At 43.5% G+C, this 13,288-nt stretch overlaps 1 protein-coding gene across 2 annotated transcripts in view; it reads right to left on the bottom strand.

Moving 5' to 3' along the window:
• Positions 1-13,288, bottom strand: part of WNT11 (Wnt family member 11) — a 160,648-nt gene that overhangs the window by 135,416 nt on the left and 11,944 nt on the right. The window contains exon 1 of one of the 2 annotated variants that reach the window (XM_040340020.1): positions 5,765-5,878. The exons of the other annotated variant lie outside the window; for it this stretch is intronic. The gene's annotated coding sequence lies outside the window, so the exon portion shown is untranslated. Of the gene's footprint in view, positions 1-5,764; positions 5,879-13,288 lie in introns of those variants that run through there. 2 annotated transcript variants of the gene reach the window in all.

The raw sequence follows: 13,288 nt of genomic DNA, 5'->3' as shown, positions 1-13,288 counted from the left end.
TACCTCCAGGATTGCTGCGCTGTTAGCACCCCCGCTGCCACTCCAGTGATCCAAGGATTAAAAATATCCATGCTCTTCTCCGTCAGCTCTTCCAGCATGGACCAGATTGATTCTGAATGGTAAGTGCCAGCACATTGACAGCACTACCCAAATCTGGTCCGTTCCAGAAGTGCTGACAGAGTAAAGATAGAGGAGTTGGGATTTTAAATCCCTGGACCACTGGATCGGCTGTGGGGATACTAACAGCTTGGCAACCCTGGAGCTAATTATTCAGTCAGTAATTCTTGATGTAATAAGGTAGGTACTGTGGGATGGATCCTTTTCTCCCAAGCTGAATCTGGCCTGATTTCCGGGCTCATCACCAGTTGCATGCGGAATTCTTCCTAAGTGCTATCGCCTTTCTGGTAAGAGCGGGGCTACATTTATCTGATCAGGGACGGGTAGGTGAAAGGAGCTCTCCCAGTGATGTGCCTCCTTGAGGTGGTATCCCAGGGGTGCTGGAATAGCACTATGGATTTGGGACCCCACTGAGTTGCACTATGACTAGGTCACGTCACTTATTGCTTTTTTTCCACTCGCTTCTTATGGCAAGTCCAGTTTTTATACTGGCCCAAAGACCTGCCTTGGGTATAGCAATTCACGCTTTTTTACCGCGGTACCGCGCATGGTATAGGAGATTCAGTTTCTTGTTCCTGGCCGGACTGACAGGAAGTGCACTATCTGTTAGGGGACTGGGGAAGAGGCAGGGGGAAGGGGAGCTCGACCACACTACAGCGGCAGCCTACAGGGAAGAAGGGGAGGTAAGAATAGGAAAAAAAATAGTGTAGCGCTAACGTAGGCTTTGCATGTGGGGGAGGGGGTGCTTGGGGGCCCCCATTTTGCTTGGGGCCCCCAAATTTTTTCAAACGGCCCTGGCGAGGGATGAAACAAGCTGGCATACACGTCTCGCCACTGCACCACTCTGCACACACAGTTCAACAGCACACTCAGCAGTGGGATTTGTGTGAGGGTTGGGAGAGAGAGAGCAGCACAAGAGAACACAGCCTGCAGGCAGCACCCGGCTACACGTGGTTTGTTGTTTTTTGACTTACAGAGATGGAGGGTACAGGTATTTTGGGGCCTGCCCTAATGTAGAGGAGAGTATCTTTGGCTTTTGGGGTCTTTTTGCTCTTCCCATTGAATGCCTCTCTTCTGGAGAACCCTTACCAAGTTCTTGGAGGATAGGCTTCGGCATGTCCCTAAAGAGCGGGGTGCCTTTCCCTTGTCAGGAACCTTCCTTCCTAAGGGGATCGGAGGTTGAGCCCTTTCCTTTTGGAGGTTGGAATAATACTGTGTCCCAGTTTCAAATTTTTTTGTTCACAGGGTTTTGGCCACTGATTTCCAAAAAATACTTTGTTCTTCTGTTTATGCATTGCTTTATAGGTCTAATAGTTTAGAGACTCAAGAGGTGTCTTGTGACCTCCACATGTATTTGCAAATGAATACAACAAAAACCTTGGGAGGTGAAACAGCTTACTTAGGTTTATTTTTTATTCTTTGCTAGGTGGCTTGATTTAGGGACCTTCTGAGGCCTCGTACACACGACGGGCGAAACACATAATTTTCCTCGTCGAGTTCCTTGTTAGGCTGTCGAGGAACTCAACAAGGCAAGTTTCTTTATTCCCGTCGAGGAAAAAGAAGACATGCTCTCTTTTTGGCTCGACGGGATCCTCGATAGTTTCCTCGTCGAAAAATGTACACACGACCGGTTTCCCCGGCAAAACAAAAATCCCAGCAATTTCTTGCTGGTTTTTGCCGAGAAACTTGGTCGTGTGTACGAGGCCTGAAGCCTCGTACACACAACCAAGGAACTCGACGGGCGAAACACATTGTTTTCCTCGTCGAGTTCCTTGTTAGGCTGTCGAGGAACTCGACAAGGCAAGTTTCTTCATTCCCGTCAAGGAAAAAGAGAACATGCTCTCTTTTTGGCTCGACGGGATCCTCGACAGTTTCCTCGTCGAAAAATGTACACACGACCGGTTTCCTCGGCAAAAAAAAAATCCCAGCAAGTTGCTGGTTTTTGCCGAGAAACTCGGTCGTGTGTACGAGGCCTGAGTTTTTTGTATAATGTGTTGCCCATGTGCACCGTTCCCTAGTTTCAAACTCATCAAAGCAGCAGTCATTGTTACATAGAAATTTCCCGACCCGCATTTCCCGATGGGGTATTCTGTTTCCAGATGACTATTATTATTATTATGAAACATCTACTATTATTTTATAAAGCATTTACGGCAAATGGGGTCATTCCAAAGGCATAGCAACCTCACAGCACACACATTTATGGAACAATAGCAATGCTAACTTTGCCCAGAAGAGCCAAAGTACCCGAGATTTGTACCATTTGACCACAAATTCTCAATGGTAAGCAAGGATCAAAGAGTTTTCAATACCAAGATGTTTCCGAATGACAAAGAAAAAGTGGCTTGAAATGCTTCCCAGGTTTTTGGAAATCTTTCTCTGCAACATTTTTTTATGGGTTTAATTACACAAAATATTTGCATAATTGGTGTGGTAGAGAGAATTTTTAGGTTTGCTATTTGCTGCTTAAAGTGACACTTAACCATGTCTTTAGTTTCCAAAAACAATCCTACGCATTCACTACTTAGGCTGCATTCACACCTGAGCGTTTTGTCGCCTGAAGCGCGACGCTCAAAAACGCTAGAGGGGAAAAAATACATTATTTCCTATGGAGATGGTTCACATCTCCACTCCAAAGAAGCTCAAACCATTTCCGTACCCTTTTTTGTCACGCGAATCAGATGGTTTGGGCGGTTTGGGCGTTTTTGAGCGTTTCCATTTCCCATAGAAAGTAATGGAAACGATCGATTCAAGCGACTAGCGCGACAACGAGCGTTTCGTACGGGCGTTTTGTCACTTTAATCAATAGAACATTTCACCCAGGCAGAAGATAAAAAAAATCTACCAACATAGCAACAAGTGATGAAAAGATGATAATTTTTCCTATTGGCTAAAATAAAAAACGTTGAAGTACAAAAACGTCGGACGACGCTGTATGCAAACGCGCAAATAAGCATGAATACGCGCGACAAAACACCGGAAAAAAACGCCGGAAAAAACGACCGAACGACCTACGCTCAGGTGTGAATGCAGCCTTAAAGTATAACTCCGGGTAGTTCAAAGACTAAAAAAAAGCAGTTACTCGAAAAAACGGTAATTGATGGTCAGATTTTAGAGGCAAGACAGGAAAATAAAAACATTAATCTTATTACAAAAATAGAAAATTAACAAAAGCAATAAAGATTATAAAACTATATAGGATATATACTATATATGGACAATATCCTCAGTACATCGTCTACGCGTTTCGTCGTTGGGCTTCCTCAGGACGAGCAGAAGAGAATAGATTTGACAATGTAAAGATATATTTCATTGTCTCAAAGTATTCCAAAAGATGTATAGATATACCAAGAAATACAGGGAGTGCAGAATTATTAGGCAAGTTGTATTTTTGAGGATTAATTTTATTATTGAACAACAACCATGTTCTCAATGAACCCAAAAAACTCATTAATATCAAAGCTGAATATTTTTGGAAGTAGTTTTTAGTTTGTTTTTAGTTTTAGCTATTTTAGGGGGATATCTGTGCGTGCAGGTGACTATTACTGTGCATAATTATTAGGCAACTTAACAAAAAAAAATATATACCCATTTCAATTATTTATTTTTACCAGTGAAACCAATATAACATCTCAACATTCACAAATATACATTTCTGACATTCAAAAACAAAACAAAAACAAATCAGTGACCAATATAGCCACCTTTCTTTGCAAGGACACTCAAAAGCCTGCCATCCATGGATTCTGTCAGTGTTTTGATCTGTTCACCATCAACATTGCGTGCAGTAGCAACCGCAGCCTCCCAGACACTGTTCAGAGAGGTGTAATGTTTTCCCTCCTTGTAAATCTCACATTTGATGATGGACCACAGGTTCTCAATGGGGTTCAGATCAGGTGAACAAGGAGGCCATGTCATTAGTTTTTCTTCTTTTATACCCTTTCTTGCCAGCCACGCTGTGGAGTACTTGGACGCGTGTGATGGAGCATTGTCCTGCATGAAAATCATGTTTTTCTTGAAGGATGCAGACTTCTTCCTGTACCACTGCTTGAAGAAGGTGTCTTCCAGAAACTGGCAGTAGGACTGGGAGTTGAGCTTGACTCCATCCTCAACCCGAAAAGGCCCCACAAGCTCATCGTTGATGATACCAGCCCAAACCAGTACTCCACCTCCACCTTGCTGGCGTCTGAGTCGGACTGGAGCTCCCTGCCCTTTACCAATCCAGCCACGGGCCCATCCATCTGGCCCATCAAGACTCACTCTCATTTCATCAGTCCATAAAACCTTAGAAAAATCAGTCTTGAGATATTTCTTGGCCCAGTCTTGACGTTTCAGCTTGTGTGTCTTGTTCAGTGGTCGTCGTCTTTCAGCCTTTCTTACCTTGGCCATGTCTCTGAGTATTGCACACCTTGTGCTTTTGGGCACCCCAGTGATGTTGCAGCTCTGAAATATGGCCAAACTGGTGGCAAGTGGCATCTTGGCAGCTGCACGCTTGACTTTTCTCAGTTCATGGGCAGTTATTTTGCGCCTTGGTTTTTCCACACGCTTCTTGCGACCCTGTTGACTATTTTGAATGAAACGCTTGATTGTTCGATGATCACGCTTCAGAAGCTTTGCAATTTTAAGAGTGCTGCATCCCTCTGCTAGATATCTCACTATTTTTGACTTTTCTGAGCCTGTCAAGTCCTTCTTTTGACCCATTTTGCCAAAGGAAAGGAAGTTGACTAATAATTATGCACACCTGATATAGGGTGTTGATGTCATTAGACCACACACCTTCTCATTACAGAGATGCACATCACCTAATATGCTTAATTGGTAGTAGGCTTTCGAGCCTATACAGCTTGTAAGACAACATGCATAAAGAGGATGATGTGGTCAAAATACTCATTTGCCTCATAATTCTGCACTCCCTGTATAGAGAGGTCCAAATGTAATCGGGGAGTCTCCAAAGATCCGAAAAGGGATTCGCTCAACCTATGATATCAACCATAGGGGGCACCGCAGGAACATACAAGGGGCCAGATCTAATAGATCCAGACGGAGCCTTAATTCCGGGGCAGACCAATAAAGGTATGTCAGAACCACATAAATATGTAGTCTTGGCCAGGTATGCCAAACTTGCATCCAATTACTATTTATACTAGCAGCCCTCAGTGGAAGAAGCAGACACAGGGATGCCTGGAAAAAGTAGTATGCCCCGGGGTAATAGCCTGTGCTATATACTTTGAGACAATGAAATATATCTTTACATTGTCAAATCTATACTCTTCTGCTCGTCCTGAGGAAGCCCAATGGCGAAACACGTAGACGATGTACAGAGGATATTGTCCATATATATTATATATCCTATATGGTTTTATAATCTTTATTGCTTTTGTTAATTTTCTATTTTTGTAATAAAATTTATATTTTTATATTCCCGTCTTGCCTCTAAAATCCGACCATCAATTACCGTTTTTTCGAGTAACTGTTCTTTTTTGTCTTCTAAATTTACCGATGTGAGTGCTCTCCCCTTTCCCCCTTTTTTTTCGATTTTTTGATCCGTAGTTCAAAGATTATCCCTTGCAGTGGGGCTATGCCTGAAATTCAAGGGTTGACTGCTGTTTTAGGTTTAGGGAAACATAAACAAAAAAAATGTACTTACACAATCCTCCGTTCCTCTCCACAGCGTCTTCTACCCCGTTCTCCAGCATCATCAAGACCAAAGCAGGGCTATTGGATGTGATGGCCCCAAGGGACAGTTCACTGTCGAAGGGTTTGAGAGCGCCATCTGCTGGAGGAGCAGAGGATCAGGTAAATAAAACTGTTTCTTCTCTTCCCTAGACAAAACAAGCTATTATCCCTTGCAGTGCAAGCACAGCCCCAGTGCAAGGGATTATTTAAATATTTTTTTTTTTTAGTTAAAGCGGAGCTCCATCCAAAAGAGGAAGTTCCGCTTTAAAGGGGTTGTAAAGGTTCGTGTTTTTAACCTTAATGCATTCTATATATTAAGGTAAAAAAACACCTCGCTGTCTTGGGCCCCAAAGACCCTCATTTTACTTACCTGAGCCCGTTCACCTGCTGTGTGTGTCCCCTGGTGTCCTCCTCTCCACTGAGTCTGACCATTGATTGGATAGATTGATAGCAGTGCAGCCATTGGCCCCCGCTGCTGTCAATCACATCCAATGACGCGGCCGCCGGGGGGCGGGACGAGTCATAAAGTTGGTGTCTATGGACGCCAACTATATGACACGGGAGCGTGCCCGCAAGCTAACCCCCTTGGAAAAGAGCTTCCCAGAGGAGCCGAGACAGCCGCTGTGGGACCCCAGAACAGCAGGAATGGGGCCACTCTGTGCAAAATGAACTGCACAGTGGAGGTAAGTATAACATGTTTGTTATTTAAAAAAAACAAAAAACCTATACAACCCCTTTAAGCACTAGTTTAGACAGCTACCTGCTCCTACTTCTTATCGGGCTGTCTCGAGCGGAATTTCTCCTCTCCCCCCCCTCCTTGCATTCTTCTGGGACACGTCACAGGTCCCAGAAGATTGCCCAACCAATAGGGAGGTGCTGCGCAACTTGCACATGCTCAGTGCACACCCAGCTGTGCAGCCGCATGCTGTCACAGCCAGGTGCCCAAACTTGGAATGCTGGAGCCGCGGTGAATAGAGGGAGAGAACTGAGAGTTTGGGTGGCCACATCGCTGGATCGTGGGACAGGTGAGTGTGTGTTTATTAAAAATCAGCAGTTACCCTTTTTGTAGCTGCTGGCTTTTAATAAACACAAAAATTAGTGGAACTCCGCTTTAACTTCTGTGAACTACTGAACCACTATATTCTATGGAGATGAAGAGAGGGACAAGGTGCTCTGTAGTCCTAAGGCATGTCCTGCCCTAGCGTGAAACCCTACTATAGATACAGTACAAAGTGTTGTCACGCTAGGGCAGGAAGTAAGTTATTGTCAGGATCACCAGATTAAAACAAGGAAGCGTTGAAGAATAAAGAAAATCACTATATCTAGGGACTGGTGAGCTGCTGCAATATATTGGGGTTTTGGTACTATTAGGTAGATTCAGTAAGAGTTAGGCCGGCTTATCAGTAGATAAGTCGACCTAACTCAGAATCTATGCCGACCTATGTTTAAGTGTATGCTCAAACAGAGATACGCTTAAACATATCTAAGATACGACGGCTTGCGCCGTCCTATCTTAGATTGCAATTTTTCGGATGGCCGCTAGGTGGCGCTTCCATTGCGGTCGGCAAAGATTATGTAAATGAGTTTGCACGCCGAATCACGAATGTACGCCCGGCCGCCGCAGTCGATTTACGCCGTTTTCGTAAGGCCTTAGGAGGCCTAAAGTTATTCCACCTATTAGGTGGAATAACAATGTTAAAGTATGGCCGCCGTTCCTGCCGCGAGGTTCGAATTTTTAATGTCGTTTGCGTAGGTCATCCGCGAATCGGGATTTACTTCGTTTACGTCCACGTCGAAATCAATAGGCCTGTGCGGCATACGTAACCGCAATGCACACTGGGAAATGTAGTCGCCCGACGCATGCGCAGTGACAAAAAAAACGTCAAAAACGTGAGGTCAAGCCTCATTACCATTAAACACGCCCCCCCCCCAACCCATTTGAATTAGGCGCCCTTACGCTCGCCCCATTTACACTACGCCGCCCTAAGTAAGGAGGCAAGTACTTTGTGAATCATGTACTTGCCTCTCTTACTTAAGGCGGCGTAGTGTAAACACGCTAGGCTACGCCGACCTAGATTTGCACGCCTCTACCTGAATCTACCTATTTATTTCTACTCTTCACAAGTATGTTTATTTGAAATTACACCTTCATTAAATGCCTGTAATACATTTATGGGCACAGCATTAAAAGCATAAAAATGGACTTGATGAACATTTGGGTTTTGGAGCCATCGAAAGATCTGTCATATTTATGCAGCACTTTCACTGCTGTTCTCTCAACATCTGGATTTCCTATTCTTCCATCTCAGTAATGTTCAATGTATTCTTAATCCAGCCAATATTATATTTGCTAACCTTGACTGCTTTTGAACGTAGAACTGTTTTGAAAGACGAGTCAATGATTATCAGAGATTGGAGATCTGCACTGCTTGATCTCATTTCAGTGTCTGAAGCAAAGTCGTAATTATGTGTGATGGGGCCCAATAGCAAAACCAATAACCATTGAAGGGCCCCTTGTCTCCAAATCTATCTACTTTTAGGCTATTCCTGAAAACTTTTCTCTACCGAGAAGCCTACCCTGCCTACACCTAACAACTGTTTTTTTATTTTCTCCATCGGATCATCCCCCAAAGTTATTACCCTTTTGTATCATTCCTAGATTGTAAGTGCTAACAAGCAGGGCCCTCTGATTCCTCCTCTATTTAGATGTATTGTAACTGTACTGTCTGCCCTCATGTTGTAAAGAGCTACGCAAACTGTCGGCGCTATATACCGAATTTTTCGCTTCATAAGGCACCTTTTTCCCTCCAAAAATATGAGGGAAAATGTCTCAGCGTCTTATGGAATATACACCAGGCACCGCTCCCCCCCCGCCGCCATGTTAGTACCAGAACAGAGGCAGGAGAGCGGAAGACAGACATCCCAAGCCACTGCGAGCGCCGGGCGATCTCCCGGCTGGGCCTGACACTGTTGCTGAGGCAGAAGACAGAAGCCAAATGGAGTACGGCCGCGGTGGCTGCTCGGGCTGCTCTGTCTTCTGTCAGGCGGATGTGAGCATGTCAGGTAAGGCTGCATTTATGGCACTGGTAATAAGTGTAGCGCTTCACTTATATCCACAGTTGTTTTAAATTTTAGTCTCATTCTTGTGTAGCAGCTGATTGTTCTTTAGGTTTTCTTTTTTTTTTTCTTTAAAGCGGGGGTTCACCCTAAAAACTAATTTCTAATATTACATCCAGCATACTAAGCACATTTACAGTATCCAGGTCTTTTTTATTTTTCTCCGTACATACCGTGATATTGCGATTTTCTCCAGGGCTTCCGGGTTTTGATCACTGCGGGACTGGGCGTTCCTATCCCTGCCTCAGGGTTCTGATGACTGCGGGACTGGGCGTTCCTATCCTTGGGTTAGATAATTGACGGCTTGTGAAACAGTTTCCCTGTCGCACAACGCGCATCACTAGATTTCCAGAAATAGCCGAGCTGCGAGTCTGCACTATACGGCGCCTGCGCAGTCAGCTCTACACGGCGGGTGCAGGTGCCGTATAGTGCCGACTCGCAGCTCGGCTATTTCCGGAAATCTGGTGACGCGCGTTGTGCGACAGGGGAACTGTTTCACAAGCCGTCAAACATGTAATCCAGGGATAGGAATGCCCAGTCCTGCAGTCCCGCAGTCATCACAACCCAGAAGCCCTGGATAAAATGACAATATAACAGTATGTACGGAGAAAAAAAAATGACCTGCATACAGTAAATGTCCTTAGTATGCTTAGTATGCTGGATGTAATGTTAAAAAAAATTTTTTTTTGGTGAACCCCCGCTTTAAGTGGTTAAAAGGTTTGGACACCCCTGCCCGGTAGCGTTATGAATTGTTCAGCTACCATCAAATCAGAAGCTGAACAATTTTTGCCTATATTTGGCCATGTTTGTGCTGTAGATCTAATAAAAATAAATGGCATTTTAGAGGAAGAATATTCATAAATGAGCATTGTTTTTAACACACTGGAAGCTGCGCTCAAAAGTGGAGGTAGAGGGCAAAGGGCTGGTCACTAGTATTGCCTGTGGTCTCCCTGCTGATGATCTTTTCACCAATACTCGCTTACCATGCCTTATGCCACGTAGACACACGACCGTTTTTCATGACAAGAAAAATACAATTCTTTAAATCGGTGTGTATGCTCCAGAGCATTTTTATTGACGAGAAAAATGGCTGAATTTTTTTTAGAACCTGCTCTATTTTTTCTCGTTTTTTTTCACGTCGTCCCTTTTCACAACGTGAGAAACGGTCGTGTGTACGCTTTAACGAGAGGGAAAAAAACGTGCATGCTCAGAAGCAAGTTATGAGAAGTTATGGAAATTGGCAAAAGCCAGCCCCAAGGGTGGTGCCATTTGAATGGAACTTCCCCTTTATAGTGCCGTCGTACATGTTGTACGTCACGGCGCTTTGCTCGAGCATTTTTTTTCACGATCGTGTGTATGCAAGGCAGGCTTGAGAGGAATCACGACAAATCACGTCGAGAAAAACCTCATAATGGTCATGTGTACGCAGCATTATACTATACAGCCATCAGGAATTATGGGGCCCCTTACACAACTTCAGGCATGGGCCCCCTGGAGCAGAGAAGCGGGGGGGGGGGGGGGGGGGGTGGCTGCCCCAAATTGAGAAGCGGGGGGGGGCCTTTACAAAAAAAAGAGGAAATAAAGAAAAAAATATATAAAAAAGGGGGGGTAGCCATCCGGGGCCCTGGTGGCCTCAGTGCCCTTTAATAAAAAATAAATAAATATATATATATATATATATATATATATATTTTTATATATATATATATATATATATATTTTTTTTTTATAAAAAGAAATTACAAAAAAAGGGGGTTGCCATCCGGGACCTCTGGGCCCTTTAATAATAATAAAAAAAGAAACCTCTGGGCCCTTTAATAAAAATAAAATAAAACATATATATATATATATATATATATATATATATAAAAAAATAAAAAAAACATTTATAAAAAAAAAGGTGGGGGGGGTTGGTTTTGCCATCCAGGGCCCTGGGGACCTCTGGGCCCTTTAATAAAAAAAATAAAAAATAAATAAATAAACATTTATTAAAAAAAAAAAGGGGGGGTTTGCCACATGGGGCCCTCTGAGCCCTTTAACAATATATATATATATATATATATATATATATATATATATATATATATATATATATATATATATATATATATATGAAAAAAAAAAAATAATATAAAAAAATCTGGGGACCTCTGGGTCCTTTAATAATAATAATAATAATAATAATAATAATAATAATAATAATAATATAATTATATATATATATATATATATATATATATATATATATATATATATATATATATATATATATATATAAAATAAATAAAAAAATATATAAAAAATATATATATTTTTTGTAAAAAAAAGGGGGGTTGTCACCCGGGGCCCTGGGGATCTCCGGGCCCCCCCGTACCCTTAAAAATATATATATATATATATATTAGAATTATTTTTTTTTTTTATAAAAAATTAATAAAGAAAAGGGGGGGTTGCCATCTGGGCCCCTGGGGACCTCTAAAAAAAAAAAAAAATTGGCCCTTTAATAAAAAATGTAATAAAAATATATTTAAAAAAAATATTTTTTTTTTTACAAAAAATAAATAAATAATAAATATATAAATATATATAAATATTTTAAAGGGGGTTGCAATCCGGGCCCCTGGGGACCTCCGGGCCCCTTACAGGTGTACTGCCTGTACCCCCCTGATGGCGGCCCTGGATGGCTGTATCTAGAAATGGGTGCTGAAGCGACCACTGGCTGGAACTGTGTAAAGTCAAACAAAGTTATGTCACCAGAACACCAGGATCTCCAAAAATGGGTCCAAAGCTTTAATCAGGGTTTCCATAATTACAGCAGAAAGCAACGTTTCGGAGCCACACAGGACCCCTTCATCAGGTATGTGAGACATGCCTGATAAATGGGTCCTGCGTGGCTCTGAAACATTGCTTTCTGCTGTAATTATGGTATCGAAGATCAGAAGGGATTGGCCAAATATTGATCCATGTGCCTCAGTCCCTGCTCGGCAGAAGTCGAATGTTAGATCAGCTTCTGTCGATTGAGAAGTTTAGAAAATGTTTGTTGTTTAATGGCTGCAGTCAATCAGCAGTGTTGTAGCATACAGACCTCTGACGGGCCCCGCTGTTCTATTCCTGAGTGTCATAAAGTAGTTTCCCAGTCTCTCTACACAAGAACCAGGCAGGAAGAGTCTTTTTAGGTTTAGTGCTTGAAGATCTTTGGTAGGGTACCGTGGGAACCTTGAAATGTGTCGGCTGATGTTTTTTTGGAGGGGGTGGGTGGCAAGCGTTTGGTCTGGCACTTACCCCCTTGTGGCTGGTGGCAGCAGTGTAGTGTAGCGGCTCGGCTCTGAGTCCTCTCCTCCATGGCAGCTTCCAGCTCCTCCCCTCCTTCTTCTAGGCATCCAATAGGATTGCCTGTCCTTTCAGTCAATCAGGTGACCAGTGTCAAAACCTGCTTCCTGAATGGTCGGGAGGAGTATCGGTGTTACAACAGCGAATATTCATTGGGATCGGAGCGCAGTCTCTGCGACCCGAGCCCGACCTGAGCCCACCCTATATTGAAGCTCTGGCTCTAATTGGTGCTTCAAAAAAACAGCTCTCTGTATTGGAATCCATGCACTGGTGTCCTGAAAGGGGCCGGGCGCATGGATAGGGGAGGCGGCAATGGCAAGATTAACAGTCGAAGGCTGCAGAACTAAAGATACATAGGTAGATTCAGAAAGAGTTAGGCCGGCTTATCAGTAGATAAGCCGACCTAACTCTGAATCTACGCCGCTGTATGTTTAAGCGTATGCTCAAACAGAGATACGCTTAAACATATCTAAGATAGGCCGGCTTGCGCCGTCCTATCTTAGATAGCAATTTTTTGGATGGCCGCTAGGTGGCGCTTCCATTGCGTCCGGCGTAGATTATGTAAATGAGCTTGTACGCCGATTCACGAACGTACGCCCGGCTGCCGCAGTCGAATTATGTCGTTTCCGTAAGGCCTTAGGCGGCTTAAAGTTATTCCACCTATGAGGTGGAATAACAATGTTAAAGTATGGCCGCCGTTCCGGCCGCGAGGTTCGAATTTTTTACGTCGTTTGCGTAAGTCGTCCGCGAATTGGGAGTTACGTCGTTTACGTCCACGTTGAAATCAATAGGCCCGTACGGCCTACTTAGCCGCAATGCGCACTGGGAAGTGTAGGCGCCCGGCGCATGCGCAGTAGCAAAAAACTTCCAAAAAACGTGAGGTCAAGCCTCATTACCATACAACACGCCCCCCTCCATCCAATTTGAATTAGGCGCCCTTACGCCAGCTCGTTTTAGGCTACGCCGCCGTATATTAGCAGGTAAGTAGATTGAGAATCACTACTAGCCTAGCTAATTTACGGCGGTGTAGCCTAAACAGGCTAGGCTA

The sequence above is a fragment of the Rana temporaria genome, chromosome 2 (assembly GCF_905171775.1).
Source record: "Rana temporaria chromosome 2, aRanTem1.1, whole genome shotgun sequence".
NCBI classification, from domain to species: domain Eukaryota; kingdom Metazoa; phylum Chordata; class Amphibia; order Anura; family Ranidae; genus Rana; species Rana temporaria.
This window is presented reverse-complemented; position numbering and strand designations above follow the sequence as displayed.